Source organism: Peromyscus californicus, unplaced genomic scaffold (assembly GCF_007827085.1).
Source record: "Peromyscus californicus insignis strain IS unplaced genomic scaffold, ASM782708v3 Scaffold_11__1_contigs__length_118956290, whole genome shotgun sequence".
In the NCBI taxonomy this organism is placed as follows: Eukaryota; Metazoa; Chordata; class Mammalia; order Rodentia; family Cricetidae; genus Peromyscus; species Peromyscus californicus.
The window spans coordinates 69,359,150-69,382,962 of NW_026294402.1; the positions used below are offsets into that span (position 1 = coordinate 69,359,150).

The window sequence follows — 23,813 nt, forward strand, 5'->3', positions numbered from 1 at the left end:
CTGTTTGTATCACCCCAAACTCCTCTGCTTGCTCATATAACCCTAGTTCTCTCTCTAGAGGGAAGGCTCAGCACATCTTAGCCACATTCTAGAGTCCTCCTGCTCAGAGAACTCACCCTGGAGTCCTGATGCATTGTGGGTCTCTGGCTCCTATTTGTTGGAGGGTTTAGATGCCCAGAAAATCACTGAGAGTTCTAGTCATCCATTGATGCAGTGGTGAGATCAAATTCTTCTCTTAGCTTTTTTTTCTAAAGGCTCATGTGACACTTCACTGTAAAAATGATGCAAAATAAAAGATTTATGAACACAAAAATTGAAACTCATCAGCTATAGACAAGCTGCCCTAGAAGCCAGAACAAAGGCTCACTGTCTTCTACTCCTGTGAGAGCCTCACACCCTATAAAGAATATTTTGCCAGGTCCATTAGTAGCTGAGGAAGTTGCCGAGCCATGACAAAGCCAAGTACCTCTCTTCTGCAGCATGCAGAGAATGTGACCTAAACTCTGGCCGGATGACACTTCTCTGACCCCAACAAGACATTCACATTCAGTAATTTTTTATTGTGGATTAATTAATCCCTTTTTTTCAGTTTTGTATAAACATTAAGAACTGTGTAGGGAAAATTTCCTGCAGAAGCCAATTCTCTTCAAGGAAAAACTCAGAATCCAAGACTCAGATCCCCTGCTTTTGACAATTCTGTCTTGCAAGTTCCTGAATGAATCAGATTAGCACACGATTATGATAATTACCAAGGCCTACTTCTCAGAACTGGTATCACTTTTGTACTGAATTGTGGTTAAATGTCCTTGTGAATCTCCTGGCAGAGCGGTGTCACCCCTTCAATTATCGAGCTGGAGTTACAAAGGGGGCAGCATTGTCCTCTATTAGATAAGAAGGAGGCGTGTCAGCCTGGATTAAGTCTGTAACAACACCCCATTCCCAAGACAAGTGCTCCAGTGCTCCCCAGCAATGGTGTTGCTGAATTTGTCTTCCAATTACATCTTGAATGAGCTCAGTAGGTCTCAAGGCATGGTAGGAGAATCTAGTTTTTGGCAATTAGGCTTGGGTACTGCTTTGAGGTAGCCATATGTTCACTGTCCATTTCCACCCAGTCTTCAGAAGTATAGTTTAGAGAAAGACAAGAGGAACTCATTGCTTCTTATATTAGGAAGCTAGTTTTTTTTTAAATGATGGCCTTAATGTAGCAGAGAGACCACTGGGGAAAGAACAGGGAACCATTGCCAGAGGGAGGCAGACAAGACACACGTTCATAATTGTAATAGTAATAACTGCAGTGCAGAACCTGAGGCCTCATCTCAGGTCTACTTTTCCACTGTGAGATTCTTTGACTATTCACAAGTATCTGTGGGCAGTGAACGCCATGGAAGGCATTGAGGCTCTGATCTGTGCACTAAGAGCTTGAACCACAAATGACAGCACATGTTCTTATGCTAACATTAAGCGATTCTTTAAAAATAAACTCTGCACTAAGATCAAATACTTGTGTCTATTAAAGTTATCCTTTGGGTAGGGAGAACACTATAGTTAATAACTGCAGTCTGAGGAGCTGTGGAGAAGAGATCTTGTTGCCCAAGCACAAGATCAAACCTCAGTTCAAATCCCCAACACCCACCTTTACTCAGCGTTTTGATGTTTCTATAACTCTAATAAGACATTTGAAAAGCAGGTCCAGGCATTAAGAAACTGAAACAGAACCCCAAAAGGTATTTACATTGGCTTGCCAGTGTCTGCCTCCATTTCCCTATCATTGAAGATAAATATATTTAATTACTTGAGTTTTCTACCCAAGTCACCTTGGCTCTTGGCTTTACTGTTTGTAAATAATAACATCTACACATCACAGAAAGTCACTTTTCTTATTTATTAAAGCAGTTATGCTGTACTATGTATCCATCTATAATTTACATGGTTTGCATATTTACATCTATATGTGTGTGTGATAAATATTTATGTTCACCCTCCTCACTTCCTGTAAGCAACTCTCATTGAAAACTAGTCTAATCCTGTTGTAATTTATATGATAGTCTCTCATTAGTGATCATAGACATCATAAGCACTTTACAAACATGTACCCACACACATACACACAAACATATAGTGTGTATGCACATGTTTGCAATGACTTTCTTTGTTTAACATCTTTAAACATCTATTTCTTTGTTGGACTGGAAAGGAGTAACTTGTTCTCAGCTGAGTTGGGAAGGCAGACAGATAAAAATGATCAATCAGTGCTCAGCAGAGGAAATCTGCATTTTAAAAATGCTCTAAAGGAAGCCTGCGTTCCCTCAGGACACAAGGTTCTCCCTCTTCAGTCTGTTCAGTAATATAGTACTTCAGTACATGATTTTCCCAGATTAATTACACAAGGCTATTCAATAATAATGACTCATTATTCTACCAACTACATCCTATACCAGCAAGTCTGTAACTGGCCAGATTCATCAAATGCCACTTAAAGGAACTAGCCTACCTGCTGAGAGACACACATGTGCACAGAGAGAGACACACACAGAAAGACACATGCTCTGACATGCTCTCTCTCTCTCTCTCTCTCTCTCTCTCTCTCTCTCTCTCTCTCTCACACACACACACACACACACACACACACACACACACACAGAGAGAGAGAGAGAGAGAGAGAGAGAGAGAGAGAGAGAGAGAGAGAGAGAGAGAGAGAGAGAGAGAGACAGGGGAGGGATAGAGAGGGGAAGGAGGGAGAGAGAGAATGCTTGTGATCACACAAGGATTTGGGGGTTGAAGGCCCCTGTGGAGGACACCTGCCTCTGAGGTGAGTGGCAAGGAGACTCTCCTAATCAGTTTAGTCTAATCCCATGCATCAGCAATGTTGGTGATTATAGAACATTGCCCATCAAAGAAGCAAGACACATTCTTCTTCTCCCTTCCTCCCTTCTAAGTCTCATTCACACCATTCCTCCATCTCTCAGTTACTTCTTTAAATGCAGCCTAGCCCTGGCCCTTCTAGCCCCCACTCAACTCTCTTGCTTGGTAATCTAACTATAGCTAACACAATTTTTAGCTGACACTTCCTCACTCTTTTTTTTAAATAAACTTTACTTTTTTTAAATGTTTTTATTCATTTTACATACCAATCACAGATCTTCTTCTCATTCCTCCTCCTATTCTCCCCAACCCAGCCTTCCCCCCATCCCTCCTCCACTGGGGTAAGTTCTCCTGTCGGGGGACAGCTAAGCCTGGTACATTCGGTTGAGGTAGGACCAAGCCCCTCCCCACTTTATGAGGGGTCAGCAAGGTGTCCAACTACAGTTAATGGGATCCAGAAAGCCAGCTCATGCACCAGGAATAGATCCTGATCACACTGCCAGGGACCCCTCAAACAGACCCAGCTACACAACTGTCTCCCATATGCAGAGGGTCTAGTCCAGTCCCATGTAGTTTCCACAGCTGTTGGTCTAAAGTTCATGAGTTCCTTTGAGCTTGGTTCAGTTGTCTCTGTAGATTTCCCCATCATGATCTTGACCCTCCTTGCTCATATAATCCCTCTTCCCTCTCTTTAACTAGACTCCTGGAGTTTGGCCTGGTGCTTGGCTGTGGATCTCTGCACCTGCTTCCATCAGTTACTGGATGAAGGCTCTATGATGACAGTTAGGGTATTCACCAGTCTGATCACCAGGGTAGGCCAGTTCAGGCACCCTCTCCACTGTTGCTAGTAGTCTAATCTGGGGTCGTCCTTGGGATTTCTGGGAATTTCCCTAGCATCAGGTTTCTCCCTTACCCCATAATGTCTCCCTCTATCAAGACATTTCTTTCATTGCTCTCCCACTCTGTCCCTTCCCCAGCTCAACTATCCCATTCCCTTATAGTCTCATCCCCCATCCTCTACCCTCTTGCATACAATAGTTATAGCCAGAAGCTGTGAAGAGCTACTGTGGTGAGGAGAACCATGCTGAAGGTGGTGGCAGGCATGGAGAAAGAGAATACCTACTAAGTGAATACCTACTAGGTGTCACTTTACAAGCCCTCATCAATGCTGTGATTAAATACCATTACCCTAGTAATGAAAAATTAGAAACTCAAAGGCATTCAATAACTTATCAAAATGGGTTCAGTAGGAGAGAAGGGGAGTTGACATGGATAAGAGGGACCCAAGAGGGTTGAGGAAGAGAATAATCAGAATTCATTATTTGCAGATATTAAATTGTCAAATAACATGAATTAATCAGTATAAAACATGAAATCATATTTACTCAGGTAACAAATAACATTCAGAGTTTAAGTACATGCCACTTCATTCAGCATGTCCCATTTGATAAATCGCAAGCTATGGGGCAGGGATGGTGTGAGACCTTGAGTTTTTCGTAGGTTTTACCCTACCTTACTTCCCTGTGCTCCCACACTATATGGTTCTCTTACAATTCTTGCAAGGCTCCCAGTTTCCGCAGAGCTTGCCTCCACTGCTTATCCCTCCAGAACGCTACTGTGAATCACAGTTGCCATCTAATAAGGAGGAGATCACAACTTAAAATGTATAGGAGATCTGTGAGCCTGTCGCAGGGATGGAGAAGTGATCCTGAAACATAGGATGTATGAGTCTTGATGGCTAGGAGAGGCAGTTTGGTGGGAAAACACCCAAAGAAAGGAGTTGGGAAAGAAAACCAAAGAGCATCCTCACAGCCAGCAGCAGAAATTTGGTTTCATTGGGGAGTGGGGTCTTTCAAAGTTAACATCAAGAGAGAAATGGAAAAGGTGAGGTGGGGTCCAATTAAGGGAGACACTGAATAGCAAACTCAGCACCCCAAAGCTTGTGAGTAAACATTAAAGTTTCAAAATGTTGTTTAGGGGTCACATATGTAGATTCAGACTTCAGAAAGAGCAATCTAGGAGGGATGTACTAAAATGATGTGAGAGGGTGTGGCAGTTTGAATGTCATTGCCCCCATAAGCTCATAGGAGTAGCACTATTAGGTATGGCTTCGTTGGAGAAAGTGTGTCACTGTGGAGGCGGGCTTTGAAGTCTTGTCTATGCTCAAGCCACACCTAGTGGGTCAGTTCACTTCCTGTTGCCTGTGGACCAAGATATATTAACCCTTGGCTCCTTTTCCAGCACCGTGTCTACCTGCATGCCGCCATGTCCCAACATGACGATCATGAATTAACCCTCTGAAACTGTAAGCCGCCCAATTAATTGCTTTCCTTTATAAAAGTTGCTGTGGTCATGGCGCCTCTCCGGAGCGATAGAAACCCTAACTAAGACAGAGGGAAAGAACGGAGTGAAAGAATAGGGGGAGGATGAAGCCCCTGTGGTTCTCTGGAAATCGGGTGCCAGGCTGCCTGGAATATCAGGAAAATAAGCAGCAGAAGGGCAGAGTGGAGGGGATTTGACAGGAGCGGCTCATGGCCTGGATCACCCTGCTGAGTGGGGAGCACTCCATACATTTGCCCCCATGATGAACACATCTGTCTGCCCAGCCCTCCCTTGCCTCTTGATGTGGCTCAGTCTTTTTCCAAAGTCTTCCGCCATTTTGAAGTCTTCGTCCCATACACTGACTTTATTTGTTTGCGACCTGGCTGTCCTGACAAGCTCAACCTCAGAGAGCCAGGGATCCTTATCTGTTTTACTCTTCAGCATCTCCAAAGGACCCTATCCAGAGGAGATGCTTAATAAATATCTGTCCTATGAATATAGACACAGTGTCCTCCTGGGGGGTGGGGTCTAAGACACTTGTTTTTGTAGTCCAGTATGACATTATCCATGCCCGTCACCTCAGATGCTGTGGACAGACCCTTCATTATCCATCCAAACAGAGGCTGCAGTCTTTCCCCATCTGCATCTACCTTGCAAAGAGAAGAGACTCATTCCACCCAGGGTAGCAGAAATCAGAGGACTCACAGCACCACTGTTTCTGTGTGCAGGCCATGGTTCCTACCACATATGTGATTAGTTGTTGGGATAATTATTTATTCATGAGACATGTCCTTCTCAAGACTATCAGGTACAAATCCCCTTTTATAACAAATATTTTCTAGCACCTTCCTCTGAAATGAAATTAATGGGTAGTATAACTTCCCCACACAAACATTTTTAAATCAATGTAATACCCTAGCTATAATATAAAAAAAAAAGAAATAAAAGGAAAGTAAGCTATAATAAAACAATCTGTATTTTACTGTCTGAGTGCCCTGGGATGACCACGCTAGGAAATCCAACGAGGTAGTCAGATGCCTTCCTGGTACCCACACAGACTGATGTAGATGTGTTTTTTAAAGATTGTTACATGATGAGCCATCACCACATGTAATTTTCCAAACTGATGAATATCTCTTAAGATCCAATAATGGGGCTGGTGATAACTAGAAGTTAAGAGACTAGCTGCTCTTACCCATTCAGGTTTGGTTCCCAGCACCCACATGACAGCTCTCAATCATCTGTAATTCCAGGTCCAGGGCACCTGATACCCTCTTCTGGCCTCCATGGGCACAGCATGTACATGGTATACCCATATACATTCAAAAACAAATAAATAAATCTTAAAACAAAGATCCAACATAATTTACCACCAAAATAAGAGCCAAGAAACATTTCATAGTGACAGATGTTTGAAATCACAAGGGCAGTTTTATTCCTTTGTTATTCATATGTGTAATAAGTCATATTTTAAACTCATTCTCATGATAGTGTGATTCAGCTTAAAAGGTTGTAACACTGAGGCCAACCAGTCTCAATGCATGTTTCAAAGTCATATTTTGTAGTGTTTTACACTACTGAAGACAAAATTCGTGGATAATATAGTCAGGTATACATATTGCCCCAAGTCAGTGTTTCTATCAATAATACAAGGATGAGACAAAAAGTAAGTTATAGCAAAGTTTATGTATATATATATATATATATATATATATATATATATATATATATATATGTGTGTGTGTGTGTGTGTGTGTGTGTATGTGTGTGTGTGTGTGTATGCATGTACATTATTACTAACATCTTATTATCATCATAATCAATACCCCCACTGAGTCCACTTAATGATGGTTGACCACTTTTGAAGAGATGTGGCACCATCCACTGGGGCCTGGAAAATTAACTAAGTGCCACATCCCCAAAGTAAAGTAAATCTCCCTTCCCCCAGCAGCCATCAGCTGCCAATCTCTCCCCTGTCTGACTATCTGGACTTTGTGCAGATTCTGTGCAGGCAGCCACATCTGCCGGCGGTTACTGTGTGATGGCCTACTCTAACCCGATCCTCTAGGTGGTACTTCTGATCTCAATCATGTTACGGGCTGTCAGGAAGTCTTCAAAGTGTCAAGGCCAAACAAAGATCTAGTCCCTAACCCAGGACAAGGGGAGGAAAATTTGCAGAAGTGTCCCATGGTATCATCAGGCATTGCCAAAGAGAGGAGATAAAAAGTAATAGCCTAATTTTCATTAAGTGATTGCTCTCATAAAGTAGAAGAACTTTACTCACCAGGACATTAACCCTGCATTGCTCAGACAATTAAAGGAAGTCATAAATTAATCCATAATCACAATCTGAAAAGAGAATTTATCCTGGTGCAGAGGATGAGAAAGAAGGGGAATTATCTCAGAGAGGTTTTTATTCTGCAAGACACACCAGACCCTCCAGGCTGTACGGTTATTACCTACTCCTTTTATCCACATCATTCCACTTTATCTCTTTTCTCCCTTCTCTCCTTCCATTCACCTGAACAGTCCCCACCCCAAACCCCCAAGCTCAGGATTTAAAAATGGAAATGGCGCCGGGCGGTGGTGGCGCACGCCTTTAATCCCAGCACTCGGGAGGCAGAGCCAGGCGGATCTCTGTGAGTTCGAGGCCAGCCTGGTCTCCAAAGCGAGTTCCAGGAAAGGCGCAAAGCTACACAGAGAAACCCTGTCTCAAAAAACCAAAAAAAAAAAAAAAAAAAATGGAAATGGCGAATATTCTTTTGTTTACTCTCGAAGAACATTGACTTTCTCTAATACAAAATTTCATTCAAAGAATGTTCCTTTGTGCTAAAGACTACCATGCAGGGCTAAATAAAAATGGAGCCTAGAAAGTGAAAATAATAAGGTGGTTAAGGGATTGTGGGGTGTTATCTTTTTTATTCTATTTTTATTGATGTTGATAATATTTGAGCAACGGATATGTATAGAAAGAGAAAATACAAGGAGCAAAAGGAACAGACGTGGGAAAAGATAGGTCATCTACAACACTCAGGGCACAGGAAACACCTGTTTTAGAATCCTAGTCATGAATCTACGCGGAGGGCACTGTTAGCCCATTTTAGAGATGTTGAAAGTGTGTGTAAAATCTCATTTTTTTCTTGTAAAGCTAAGACTGAGTTTCAGCTTTAGCTGTCTCTAGAGATCAAACTTTGAGCTTTGGAGTGAGAAATGATGAAGAAGAACAGACAGATGATGGACACAAAAGAAACACGTTGAAGCTTCTGCTACTCCATAGCCCTTTAGTAAGTGATGAAAAAATGATTTGTGGGGCTCCTTTAGCAGGTGGTTCTTCTCTCTCCCAGTTTTGGAGGGACACAATGGGAAGATGAGATAAGAGCCAGAGCACTAGGGTATGGACACTTGTCTAGTCATCACGGACATGATTCTCCTTTAACATTTTGACCATCAGTCAGTCTGTATGCATTGCCTAGAAAGACAGACAACACAGTACGAAGATCTGTTTTAGTATTTAAGATTCAAAAGCCTAGGTCTAAGGGAACAGTGAGAGTTTTTGTGAGCCTAAAAAGAAATATGGGAAGTGCACTAAGGGGCAAAAGTTCTGGTTTCTACAGAGAATTCTGCTCAACTGAAGACGTGGGGAGGGTGGAGGACCAGATGAGGGGGAGAATTCAGGGACCCCATGAGTAAGGTGGCAGCATTTGCTTCTAACTGTAGCCAAGCACTTCAACATCCCTATTCTCAGGGCTTCATTACAATAATATGTAGAGAATTCTGGGTGTAGAATCATTGCAGAGAACATATGATTCAGAGAAAAGGTAAACAGGGGTACAGGGTCAAAGGTGCAGCTGGCCAATCTTATGCATTGCTCCTCGCTACCAACCTATCTGGCTTCCTCTGGACCCCAATACAATAAGAACAAAGTACCCACAAAGTGCCCTTGACACAAACAAAATAAATGAAATTCATGTTGAATGTGCTGTTTGCTGTGTTCTTGAGCCAGCCTGAAGCAACCACTTAGTAACGAAGAATGCATTTACAAAGAGGGCAAAGGGACTCTGGGGTTTCTGACTTCCTGTGGATCCTCAGGCCACACATCACTGCCCTGCAGAGCTTCCAAACCCCTGTGGATAGCTGGGTGTTAGATTTCTACACCATCCATGTCCTTGGCTTCCCTCGTGCCTGAGCTGACATGCACTGTGTGCATCTGTAAATAGTGGGTATAGGCCAATCATGCATCCCTTTGATTTTGACAAATATCAAACAAACAAATAAACAAAAACTGAAAAGAAACTTGGGCAATGGTTGTAGTGGGTAGCCATTCCAGCTTTGATCTGAAAGTTCCAACCCCTATTGAGGCTTTGGTAACTGTCACGCCTACAAGGTGGGGCCGAGAGAGGACCCTGAAGACCCGAGATCGAGATGCACTGGCTCTCTTGGTTCCTGGACCCTGGATGCTGGAGGTAGACAGAGCAGACCGCCAGACTGCACCTTTCCCAGACCCTGTTACCTATCCCTTCACTTGTAAGTTACCCCACAAAATAAACCTCCCTTTTAACTACGTGGAGTGGCCTTAATAATTTCACCAATAAATGGTATATTCTTTGTGTTTTGATTCTCATAAAATGCTCCCCAGTAATATTCTAATAGACACACCACGACTCATGGTTGTTTCTGTTATTTAGATACACTGGTTACCTACTGCATCTGGAACACATAAAAATATCACAAAGCACCACAGATGGCACCTTGAGGACAACATGGTGTTACTGTACCTCAAAAAACCAATAATTTACTCTGAAAGTCTACACTTCTGTGACAACAAATGTACAAAGATATTCATTGTGAAATTTCAGAACAGCACAATATTGGCAGTAACTCTGATGTGTAAAATTAGAGTTGGTTGAATAAAATGTTTTACCTTCACAATAGATACTACATACTCACCCAAAAGGATGGAAACAGGACATGTAAGCTGATGTGGACTCAGTGCTGAACAAAACAGTGAAAAGAACAAATGTCCAGTATGCCACCATATACAAAAAACAGGAAATATCCGTATCTGTCAATCATCTGTCTATACATATTATTAATGTTGTTGCTGTTATTAAAAGATTTATTTAAAAAGATAAGAATGGTACCTGAATACATAAGTAGGACTATAATAATGGATAGGTGTGGAGCAAGAATACTCAGAGGTCTACAGAGTTTTGTGGGACTGTATATTAACTTTGACTCTTCAAAAAGTTAGGAGAGATTGAAAAAGAATTTCTCCTAGCTTTAAGGAGATGAAACAGACAAGACAAAATGCAGGGTATTTGTTTCCCAGTGTGGTACAGCATACACATCTCTATACATCTCTACAGGTTGCATTCACATAGCTCCAAGCTTCATTTGCGTATGCAAAGTTAATTGGTCTATTTATATACCGAGCACATATAGCACAATATTAGCAGTCAGGAACCTTGACAACTGTATTATTTTCAGAACAATAAACTCTCTTGGTAACTTCTCTTCAGCAAAATGTTGGTGGCATCATGAGTCCTTTGTATTTTTTTTCTGTAGACTGTTCGTATAATTTGCCAATTTTTATTTTGGATTATTGGTTGTTTATCTCACCAAACCACAAGAGATTTACATATTGTAAGAAAATATCTCCTTTGTGATAAAATTGAAGATATTTCTTCCTGTTTTTCTTTCCATGCTTATGAAATTTTTCCTAGGTAGAATTTTTAAGATTTATTTTTATTTATGTGCATGTGTAAATTTAGGTACATATGTATCCCATATAAATGCAGGTAACTACATGGGCCAGAAGAGGACTTTGGGTCCACTGAAGTTGGAGTTGGAGATTGTGAGATGTTCAGATGAGTGCTAGGAATCAAGCTTGAGTCCTCTACACACTCAACACAAGCTCTTAACGGTTGAACCATCTCTCCAGTCCCCAGATAGAATTGCTATAGCTAGCCATAATCGCAAAGTTTTTCTTTTTGTTACAATTATGTTAACAAAAGTAAAGATTGGGGTCATGTTTTCCTCTAATACAATTATGATGATCACAAATATAATTAAATATTTAAACCATCTGAAATGTATGTATGCTTAAGTGAAGTAGGGATAAAATACATGTTTTCTTCCATCTCCTATTGTTTCAACATCATTTTTGAATAATTTATTTTTCTCTACTACTAAATTCCTGTGTATATCCAAGTCAGTTTCCTATACATATGTCCTTTATTTCTTAAAGCATCTTGTAAAATGGGTGTTGCTCCTGATGAGGCTACATGGGGTCAGAGAAAGTGTGTATGTTGGAGCTAGGAAAACACAAGGGCAGCAGAATATGGTTATGGAGACGAAGAAAATTTAGGGCTGTGGCAAATGCATTTATATGAGATAAAAGCTTCATAAATTAATAAACGTCATTGTATTTATTATGGCTCTTGCCAAAGGAAATAAATGCAGTAAATGCCTTGTTAAAAAAAATACCATGTTATTGGTTGAATTATTAGTGAGCAGCGACCCTAATTAACAAGGTAATAACTTGCCAACTTGCTGACAGGGCAGTTTTTCAAAACTCATCTGTGCCAGGTAAGCCTCCTACAGGGTAAGAAAATGCATGAGACAGCAAAGGACAAAGAATAAGACTGTGGTCATTGATCAGCTCTCATAAAGGTGTGTGTTCTGGTCCCCATCTCCTTCAAACCTGCCATCTCCCATCCCCTATCCCAGACCTGCCCTCACCACAGTTGATATATTTAATCTTATACCTGACAGGGAGAGCTGTGTTAGAGACCTCTGTGTCTTTGCTGCCTTTCCATCCTCTTCCTTGCTTCCAGCCACAGCTCCTGGGTACCACTGGGTAATCTCTAAGATGCTGACTATGCCTGCCCTTGGATCCTCTCCTTTGCTTCTAGCCACAGCTCCTGGGTATCACTGGGTGATCTCTAAGATGCTGACTATGCCTCTTTCCAGTATCTCCTTTGCTTCTAGTCATGGCTGGAGGGTACCCAGAAGTTTGAACTCTTTAAGATGTTAGCTATCTTCATTGTTTTATCCTCTCCTTTGCTTCTGGCTGTGGCTTGTGGGTACCACTAGCAGATCTCTAAGTTGCTGACTACCTAGATTTCTTTGTTTGCTCCATGAGAAGTAAGCATTTGTGACAGTGTGGCTCACTGCATATCAGAGTCTAATTTTCTCAACCAGTGAGCAAATAAGAGATGTTCATTGTTAGCTTTACATGATCTGTCTGCCCAGTGTTCTTCCGATTTTCATCTCTTATATTAGGGAAAAGAGTTCAAAGAAGGTCAATTCCATCCATACTGCTGGTACCCCACTGAACACAGATCTGAAGAGGCAAGGCCAGAAGACCATCCAAGATGTAATATGAATAAAAAGGCAGCCAATATGATCTCCTGAATTAGTGATGAAAAGCTAATACGCTGGGACCCTTTGCTTATCTTTGCAGTGGGCCCGTTATCTGGGAAAAGGAACACATTTACAATCAAATACAAATATTTAAACAGTAAACTTTTCTTCCTTCCAAAGGCCATCTTTGTGACAACCGATTGTTAATATTAATTCCAAAGGAATCTCCTCTGCTCCCCAAAAGTTTAATTAAGAGTTATGTTCTAACAAGCTTGATAGAGACTAAAAATTAGTCCAACAATCTATGAATCAATACTTATCAGAGACTTCAACCAAATAAAATATCGATTCAGATGAGGTTTCTTTCAGAGAATAATCCCATGTTCTTGTCTCATCCCAGCTTGATAATTTAGGAGAACGTGAGGTGTGACTATAAAGTAATGAGAACGATTACACTTGTCACACATGAAAATCAATCTTGTCATCCAGACAACTCAAGGCACTTAGATAATTTGAGACCTCTTCACTTACATAAATTGGAACACTCTAGGGTGGAAGAAAATTTTTGTAATGGGTTATATCTCAAGATAAGTGAATATGGGGTTGGTTGAATTAACTGTTCCTCTAAATTAATAGCTTGGGTTTGATTCCGGTTTTAGGTGTCTTTTCTTTATTCTTTATAGTATTCCACATGTGTGTAGAACATATCTTGATAATATTTACCCCTTTCTTCTCTCATTCTAACTTCTACTAAATCTGTCCTATGTCCTTCTCTCAACTTGAGTTTTTTAATAGCCACTGAGTCCAATTTGCGCTGCCCATACATGCATTGGGTAAGCACAACCTCTGAAGCATGGTTAACATACCAAGGGTCACACCTTTCACAAACACACCTTTGTTTTCGTTTGAAAAATTTTTGTACAATATATTTCCATCATGGTTTTCCCCTCCCCTAACTCTTTCCAGATGCTCCCCACTACCTCACCTCCCTACCCCCCAACTTCATGTTCTCTCTCTCTAAAAACAAATGAAAAATGAAAATCAAAACAAAACCACAAAAACCCAATAAGACAAAAAAAATGCTAGAACAAAGCAAAAGAACACACACACACACACACACACACACACACACACACACACACACACACACACACAGTTCATTTTGTGTTGGCTTACTCCTGGGAATGAACCCTGACCTGAAGTGTGCTAAATATATCTAGTGACACTCCATTGGAGGAAACTGATTTTATCTTTGCCAGTACATATCAATTGCAAGGAGCTTCTTGGTTCGGTATGGGACCCCATGTCCGCTTTCCCTTCTCAGTGCTAGAACATTACCTGGCTTGAATCTGTGCCAGTCCTGTGAGTGGTACCACAGCCTCTGTGAGTTTATGTGTTTATCAGTCCTCATGTGTCTGGAAGACAGTTTTCTTAGAGCCATCCACGATTACCTCTACCTTTTAAAATATTTCCACCTCCATTTCCACATAAATCCCTCAGCCTTGGGGGAAGGGTTTGATGAAGGTATCCCATTTAGGACTGAGTCTTCTAAAGTCTTTCTCTCTCTCTGCGTATGGACAGTTTTGGATCTCTGTGTTAATTACCATCCACTGCAAAAAGATGCTTCTCTAATGAGGGTTGAGTAAGGGTCTGATATATGGTTATAGTAATATGTTATTAGAAATCAATATATTGCTATGTTCCTTTAGCAGAATAATAGTATTAAGTTTTCCCCATGGCCCTTGACCTCCTATCTAGTCTTGTTTCTTGACCACTTTAGCAGTATCAGGTTCCAGTTGGTTACATATCATGGAATGTGCCTTAAATCCAATCAAAAAGTGGTTGGTTACTCCCATAACATATACTCCACTACTGCCTCAGTACTTATCACAGGCAAGTGGCTGTTGTAGGTCACAGGGTTTGTAGCTGGCTGATATGGATAATTACCTTTCTTCTCTAGTACAGGGTACAAAGGACAGATTTCAGAGTAAAGTGTGCAGTGTGCAAAGTAACTTCAAGCACCATGAATGCTAGTCAGTAGGGGTGAAGCTTCTAGGTGGACTCCAATTCATCCTCAGCAACAATGCCTTACCATAAGGTTGTAAAGACTAACCCATAGCTTTGGCAATAGCCTGTGATGCTTTGGAGACCCAGGAGACCCTGTCAGCCAAGGATTCAACTAGATGTAACCCATTCCCAATACTGGAAGATTTTTTTTTTTTTTGGTGGCATAGGATGTCCAGTTCAGGCATTGTCTCTCCCATTATATGGTGACTCCATCTAAATACCTTTCATATGCGTATATATTTTAGGAAGCTTCTACAGCTGTAAGTTTCCATACAGTTTTCAAAGGGCCTTTAGTATTAGTTGCCCCTCCCCAAATTACTGCCCCTACCCTGCTCTCCTGTCTCCCTCCACATTTATTCTTCTTATTCTAGCTTCCCCTTTATCTCTCCATAACACTATATTCTATTTTGTTCTTGGGAGATCCAGGTACTACGCTCTTAAAGAAAACTGGCTTTTCCTCCCTAACGAGCCAACAACTGTCCATTGCCCACCAGCTAGGTGTGGAAGCTGATTTTATGAGGACAGCCTCTGCAGTGTCCCAAGGTCTTCCAATATGCCAGACTTGGGAGCATGTGTGTGCACGTGTGTGTTGGTTGGAAGAAGGTGAGATTGGAGGAGATTAAAAAAGATTAAAAATTCTTAAAAATACTTTTAAGAATTTGCAGTGCCAGTGAACAGGAAATAGCCAGCATCTCCACGGCTCACGCTGTACAATCTTAGCTAGCTGTTTAGACCCTCCCTGCCCGTTTCCTCACAGAAAACAGAGGCAAAAGCAGCTGCCTCCTGTGCCTAGTGTGCATGTCCAAGGCAGTCGTGGTTGTAAAACACTCAACATCATCCAGGTGGAGCTTGATGACAATGACTAAGGTGACGTAATACCGAAGACAGATTTTTTTTTTTTTTTTGAGGTAAGGTTGTCATTAGCCCTCAAAATGTATTTTAGAAATGATAGATGCCTTCACTTCGGAAGCACCTAATTTCAAATAACTCATTTGGTATGAAAGAAACTATATTCTAAACAGGAAATACGGCCTGGCTGGTGTGTGGACAAGGGACAGAAGCCAAATGGGCATCTGTTCTCCCCACCTCTTGTCTCATTTGCATAATTGTGAAGAGGGACCTGCCTCCTATTCAACAGCAGGTTGCTTGAAATCCCAGTGAATCTGTACTGTCAAAGCAGTTTGAGCCACATAAAGGGTAGACATTAAGTAAAGTCAGGCACCAGTCAACAGCACATATTGATTGATTTCTGTGTGAAGAGCATTGCATTTTGTGCTGAATGAGATCCTGTGCACTCATTCTTCAAGGCAGGGAGTTGACCTGGTGTAGGTTGACCTGAGTTTTTCTGTAAAAGCATTCCCAAGATAGCTGCTTAAGCAGCTGTTAACCGAAAGAGAAAACTCCATTCCTGGTACCTTTCACTCCTCAGCCTCATGGTGCTCCCAGGGTGTCTCCCTTGTTGTGGACCCATCTGTCTTCACCACACAGCCTCTTCTCAGACCTGAGAAAGGCTTTAGAGCCTGGAGAGCAGGCTAAGAGCTCAGCTTCGCACTGTTTAAAAATAAACAAGGGTGGATTGTGTGGTAAGCCAAAGCTATCTATATTCCTTTATAACTCATTTTCAATTTGATAATCACTTCGGATATTTAATTGCATTTAGATTGCATTTGGATTTCTTTCTGCAAATGAGCAAAAGCTGAAAAGCGCCTTGTTCATAGGATGGGAGCCTTGCCGTTTGATTTTTGCTCTTGCCTCTTTTCCTAAAATAGCTCCTTGGGTAGGGTGGGGGGTGCTGCATGGATGTGGATCCCACCTGGGCTCTTGATGGCCATGTGCCAGCTGTATCTATACTCCAAGGAGCCAGATCTCGGGAAGGTCCCCTAACACTTGTGCCTGTGTGCTCTCTGTGGGTATTTGGGCTTGGTTGGTCTTCACTCTCTTGTCCCACCTCAACCCTCTCAATACTCATTTTTATTAAAAATCACATTATTTACATTAACCCAAGTTCTCCCTCTGAATTTCTTTTGGAAACTGAAGAACTGTGAACAGACAGTCCATATCCATGCAGCTGGATTCTCTGTGTCTTCATCACTTCACATGCTCAATATGCATTCTTGGCAAAAGTGTTTGGGAGGTGTCTTGTTTTCTGTCTATCTGTGTTGTGTGTTGCCTGTATGAGGAAATGAGGAATAGCAGTCAGCAGCAGAAGTTTAAGATCTCCTGGGATACACCAAAGCATGAAGGCAAGTAAAACTTCCCTCAGTTCTCATTGGCTCAGCTTTAAAAATGTGACACTTTAATTGCAGCATTCTCAGACTTTTACCTGGAAGTAATTGTTGGAATGAGCTTAAACCTTTGCCTATAAGATGGCTGCAGAGAAGAGACAAGTGCCATGCTTCAAATTGAGTCTGCCTACAGCAGAAATCAATGAAAGAAAAGGAAGGAGGGGGAGGAGGAGCATATAGAAGGAAAGGAGGAGAAGGGAAGGAAGGATAATGGAAGATAGATGATTGATACAGATAGATGATAGATAGATAGATAGATAGATAGATAGATAGATAGATAGATAGATCATAGATAGGTAAATTATAGATAGATGATAGATAATAGATAAAAGATAATTGATTGACAGATATCAGATATGCATAGATAGATGAGAGAGACAGATGATGAATAATTAAATTACAGGTAAATAGAAAATAGACAAATAGATACATGGTAGATAGATGATACAGTTGATAGGTAAATGATTGATAGAAACATAGATCATAGCTATATACAGATAGACACTCAGAACAGAAAAGACTGGAATTAAGTAGGTAATTAGAAGGGAAAATAAGTATTGTTATCTCTAAAGGAAAGTTCAGAATAAGTCTCAAATACATTTTCTCTGTTTTACAGTTTTGTTGGGAAAGTGTCCCCTTCTTCCCCAAAGAAATATTACATGGGGTCATTAAACAAGGGAGGGATAGATACACTACAGGGAATGGCCTACAAAGATTCGCAATTTAACTGCTTTATGTAATTTTTCATTGAATTTTTATGCCGTTGATTAGTCCTTTTTTTTCTTTTTTTTACCTTTACTTATCTTATAAGAGTGAGAGTCAGGGAGGGGTGAGTATGCCACAGGGTGTGTGTTAAGGTCAGAAAACTATTTCCAGGAGAAGGTTTTCACCTTCCACCATGTGACTTCCAGGGCTTAAACTTAGGTCCTCAGGTGTGGTGGTGAATGCCTTTATCATGAACCTTCTTATCAACACTGTTAGTTCATTTCTCTATCAGATTCCTCTCAGCCTTATGAATGAAGAAACCATAATCTTGACTCCGTTGCTGAAGGAATCTGCCCAAGGAAAATGGCGATAAAGGAAGCAACTCCTCAGCAGAGCCCATGGAAGGGGAGGAAGGGATTTTGGACTAATCTAGAAAACAAAGGAGGCTTATGAAACTCTAGTCTACAAAGAAGGTTTCCACCTCCTCGTGCTAAGTAGATCCTCTCTCCTCTGCTATGGCTGCTGTTTGTACACCAATCTAAATAGATGATTATAAACTATGTGTGAGGTGTGTGGGGAGATGGTTCAGCAGTTAAGAGAATTTGAGGCTCTTGCAGCGACCTAAATTCAGCTCCCAGCACCTACATCAGGCAGCTTACAACCATGTGTAACTCCAGCTCCAGCCCTCTTGTCGTCTCTGCAGGCATAGGCACACATACATATTTTTTAATTTTTTTAAAAAAACCTTATGAATTCATTGCTCTCCCACTTCACCCCTGTTCAGCTCGATCATCCAGTTCCCTATGTTCTCATCCCCCATCTCCTACCCTCCATTGCCCCCCATCCCCAGTTTACTCATAAAAATTCTTAATAAAAATTTTTTTAAAAAAATTAATTCATATGACCAATTGAACTGAGAATCTAGTCCTGAAATTGAGCAATGAGCTCCAATGTCTTCATTTTATAGAGAATCAAAGCTTATTAAGAAATCTGCCACACCCTGCCTTGGTAAATCAAGGCATTCCTGTCACTTTCTAGCTCTTACTTTCCTCACTCATCTTTTCCACACTCATCTCAGAAATCCAAAATCAGTGAGAAACACCCCACACTCCTCAATTTAGCTTTTATAAAGCTCCACTCAATGTCCCTCCCCCACACCAGCCTCAAAGGAGTGTAATTTGTGGCTCATTGACTTTTGGTTAGGATTGCAGTCCAGTGGAACTGTGTGAGCATTCCCACCTCCAATTATCAGGTGCACTGCCACCTGACCATCCCAAACACAGGCATCCTATGGCATTCAGATTAGTGTCCCCTGGCTGATGCAGTCACAGGAAGAGAATTATACCTTTGTTTTCTCATTGAGATGACTCTTAGATCCACAAAAAACTTTTTTGCAGGGAAGTAGAGTAAAGAAACAAAGACCTGGGAAACATACAGTGTACAAAATTTTCTTTTACTAGTATATCCTTGAAGCCAAGTTTTGGGGATTGTTTAGTTACATTTCTTTTTTTTTTTTTTACTGAGATAAGACACCATGACCAAGATGATTTATAAAAGAAAGCATCTAACTGGGCTTATGGTTCCAGGAGGTTAGAGTCCATGATGGTGGAGTAAAGACATGGCAGCAGGAACAGCTGTGAGCTCACATCAGAGAGAGCTAACTGGAAACACCAAAGCCTGCCCCCAGTAACATACCTCCTCCAACAAGACCACAACTCCTAATCCTTCTAAGAGTTCTACCAATTAGGGACCAAGTTTTCAAACACAGGAGCCCCTGGGGGCCATTCTCACTCAAACCACTACAGGAGTCTAATCACAAAGGTGTTGCCTTTCTGCTCTTTGACACATTTCCCACACTTGTGCACATGTACATACGTATTCTAGTAAAGTCATCACTTGAGAATTAAGGGCTACTCTTTCCCATTCCTGGGAGTGCTCCACTTTGCACAGAAACCGGATTATGTAACTAGAATAGAAAAATCAGGTAATTTAGTCGAGTATTCGGCAGTCATGAGTTAAGACAAGACGCCTTATAATTAGATGCAGCATGCTCAGGGTTAAAATTTAATGATCTCATTTTCCCTGTATTTGAGGGGTGTGTAAATTCAGCTCAGGGCAAAGGTGTTATAAAGAGGCAAATTACTACTTGCTGAGTTTGCAGTTGTCTCGCAAGCCCTTGTGTCTGAACCCTCTGAGATATTGAGATTCTAGTCTTTTTTTATATGAAATCCTGAATTTGGATTCTGTAGTCCTACTTCATATTTTCTGTGCAGATTTAAAGGAAATTAAACTAGACCTAGTTCTGTGAAAAATATGTTGAAAAAATATTCTGCACTTCCTTTGAAATGTGTGAAAGGGACTGGAGAGACGGCTCGGTGGTTAAGAGTGATTGCTGCTTTTGCAGAGGAGCTGAACTTGGTGCCTAGCACCTGTAACTCCAGTTCCAGGGAAACTGATGCTTTCTTCCGGCCTCCAAGGACATTTCACTCACATGGTACACACTTATTCAGACCTATACACATAATACATTTTTAAGTTGAAATTCCCCCAGATCGTTGAGTTTATTCCAGGACATTTTAGCTTAGGAAAATATCTTCAGACATAAACAGCTGAAGTGAAAAATAAGAAGCAGTTGTGAAGAGAGAAAGAATCTGCAGTAACAGAAGAGAAAATGGAGTAATTGAATTTGTTATGCACCAGGCGTGGGTTCAGACAAGATGCTGAAGCCAGAGGTCAACAGTGGGGCGTGTGCAGCACGTCACCTCTGTGACAGCATTCATGCTAGCCACTTCTGCTGGCTCTGCTTCCCCTTCTGAATAAGTGCTCCCTTTTACTGCTTTTAGCTCCCAAATTCTTATAACAGTGATGATAACGCAATATTTATAGGTGTGTGTGTGTGTGTATATATATATATATATATATATATATATATATATATCTTTTTAAAATTATTTTTAAGCTATAACACTACAGAATACTATCAAAAACACTATTTCATTTTTATTTTATTTTTATTTCAGTCATTTCTAAATAATAGATTGCAATTGTATTATTTCTCACTTTTTGTTTAACGTAATTTCCTCTGGCTTGAAAACACACACTGTATGTCAGAAATACCTGAAAATAGAAATTTAAAATGGAATCATAATACAACATAACTCTAATGGCCCCACTAGGACTTGATGCATAAAATAATTTCTTGGTTATTGTTGTTGTTCGTTTTCGGTTTTGGGATTTTTTTTGATTTTTTTTATTGTTTTTATAAGGGAAGGAGATGGTTTGAATTCTGGTAAGTACTGTCTCGTGTTTCTGCCTTGCATCTTATTCAAACATCCCCATCAGTGTAAATTAAAGCATTAAATCTTCTTATTCCTCTGTCAGAAATAACAATGGTTTTTCCTATAGAATAAGAACATCTTTGGAGATCATGTGGGAAGGAAAAATGTTCTCAGAATGCTCACAAGTCCTGCCACTGTGAGACTCTCGATTGATCTCAGATTCAGCTCCCTCAATACCTACCCAGCACCATCTTTATAATCAAATATACAGATGGAAGCCTCACGGTCATCCAGGCCACTTGGTTATTAACATCCATGTTCCTTCCTCCCTGGTTGGCATGACTAACCCTCGCAAGCTTTTGATCACACAGCAGAACTAGATTGCATCCATCCTGAAGCTGTGCATACTAAACTCCAAAATTCTTAGATTCTTTCTGAACCAGTCCCAAATGTGAGTACCTCAAACACTATCCACTAGAAAGGCTTTGATTAGTCACACCCTAGATTTCTCTGGTAGTACAGAAAAACAAAAAAACAAAAAAAAAATACAAGACATATCTTCTGCAATGAGAAGGAAGTCTAAGCCATAGCCTAGGTAAGAGAGGAAAGCAGCAATTTTGCATCACAGCTCTACCAAAAGCTAAATAAAAAAAATTGAGGATCTTGTCAATAAAATATACATCACAGAAATGCTCCAACAGCTACTCCAAATCGAGCAGTATCTGCCAGGAACCATCTAATTAGAGTCTTCCACCACTCATGTGATGAGGACATTATGACTACAAGGGTCCTGGTTACCCTTAATTGACAATTTGACAAAGCCTAGAATCATCTGAGAGGAGAAGCTTCAACTGAGGAATTTCCTGTATCAGATTGGGAATGGGCATATCAAGGAGAGGCTGTCTTGATTCATGATAAATGCAGGAGCACCCAGTCCACTGAGGGCGGCACTATTCCTAGTCAGATGATCCTGGGATGTATAAGGAAACTAGGTAACTGTGAGCCTAAGAGCAAGCCAGAAAGTGATCTGGGGAGCAGTGTTCCCTCATAGTTGCCGCTTCAAGCTCCTGCTTTGAATTTTGGCCCTGATTTCCCCAATGACAGACTATAACCTGGAAGTATAAGCCAAATGAACCCTTTCCTCCCTAAGTTGCTTTAGGTCAGAGTGTTTCATCTCAGCAACAGAAGTAAACTAAAACAAAGGAAGAAATCTACACATTTAAGAACACAGAGAGTAAGCCAAATGTGGTGGTACACGCCTTTAATCCCAGCACTGGGGAGGCAGAGGCAGGCGGATCTCTGTGAGTTCCAGGCCAGTCTGGTCTACAAAGTGAGTTCTAGGACATCTTGGGCTGTTACGCAGAGAAAACCTGTCTTGAAAAGCAAAACAACAAAAACAAATGTGGAGAGTTATCAATGATTCCTAGAGTCTGGAGGAGAGCTATGGGGTGGTTTCTGACTTCAGGTCCACAGAAGGAGCCACACTTGCAGACATTTTCAGACTTCTGGTCTCCTCACTTGCACTGTAAAAAAAAAAAAATATTTACATTGTTATAAGCCATGTAATCTGTGACAATTTGTTACAGCAAGCCTAGGAAGTTACCACCATCATCCTCAGAACTGATGACTTCCTAAGCCGTCTGCCTCAGGCTGTGCTATGGTACCATATCTCAACAACAAAGCAACCTATAAGGAAAAATGTGTTCTTATTGTTCCTTTCAGCAGATAGAAGCTGACACCCAGAGACTTTCAAATCTTCATAGAAGGGAAACAGGGACACTCACCCCTTCTCCCTGATACCAAGGGTTCTTTTAGGGAATTGCACTTGCACAACATGATGTATTAGAGCTTTCCTTAAAAATAAAATCTGAATGACGTAGCTTGGAGTTGACGTAAATGTAGCTCCATCTTCTGTGCCCTTTAACCGTGTGTCCATGTGACACAGCAGAGGCATGGCCGGGGAGTAGAGTGGTTAATGTTTACATTGCCTCTCCCTCCCCTTCCGTGTTTGCTGGGCTGTGGGGGGTGATGCACAGGTCCTGTTTACGGTTATCAGTGTCTTCTCGGCACTTAGACCAGCACTGAGTCTCTGCATGAACCACTGCCCACTGCAAAAGGAGCTTCCCTGGCAAAGGATGAGAGCAGGGCCAATCGCTTTAAGTCCTCCTAGCTAAACTCAGTGTATTCCCACACCCCAAAGACTGATAGGAGAGGGACTTGCTGAGAAGAAGAGGTTCCGTGGAAATCAGAAGAAGAAAAGAGGAGGTGAATGTGATCAAAATTCATTATAGATGTATATGAAACTATCAAAGAATAAATAAAGTATACTTACCTGCCAGGGGAGATACCATGATCAGGAAGGTGGTTTTTCCCCAGGGCGAGGCTTATCCATTGCACTCTGGATGTGCCATCCCCTGCAATTTCCCCAAATAAGGGAAACTTGACTGCATAATTTGTGGTAGTCGGGGACTGTGTTCAGGCTCTCTCATAGAGAGAGAGAGAGAGACAGAGACAGAGAGAGACAGAGAGACAGAGACAGAGAGAGAGACAGAGACAGAGAGACAGAGAGAAGGAAGGAAGGAAGGAAAGAAAGAAAGAAGGAAGAAAGGAAGGAAGGAAGGAAAGAAAGAAAGAAAGAAAGAAAGAAAGAAAGAAAGAAAGAAAGAAAGAAAGAAAGAAATTTCTTTTTTAAAGGGTGATCTGAGATAACACCAGATTTCAAATATCCACAATGCACCTATAAAGTAGTTCATGAACCATATAAATGGATATTTTGACAAACTTTCCAATAGGAAATAAAGTAAAGGGCTCTCTTTCTCTGTCTCTGTCTCTGTCTGTCTCTCTGTCTCTGTCTGCTCTCTGTCTGTCTCTCTGTCTCTGTCTCTGTCTCTGTCTCTCTCTCTCTCTCTCTCTCTCTGCCTCTCTCAAC

The 23,813-nt window shown here is 41.1% G+C and overlaps 1 non-coding gene across 1 annotated transcript; it reads left to right on the top strand.

Annotated features, from left to right (window-relative positions):
* Positions 1 to 23,208: 23,208 nt before the first annotated feature.
* LOC128105930 (U1 spliceosomal RNA) lies at positions 23,209 to 23,374 on the top strand. The gene has a single exon (XR_008216540.1). It is a non-coding gene; the product is annotated as a U1 spliceosomal RNA (small nuclear RNA).
* The last annotated feature ends 439 nt before the right edge of the window (positions 23,375 to 23,813 follow it).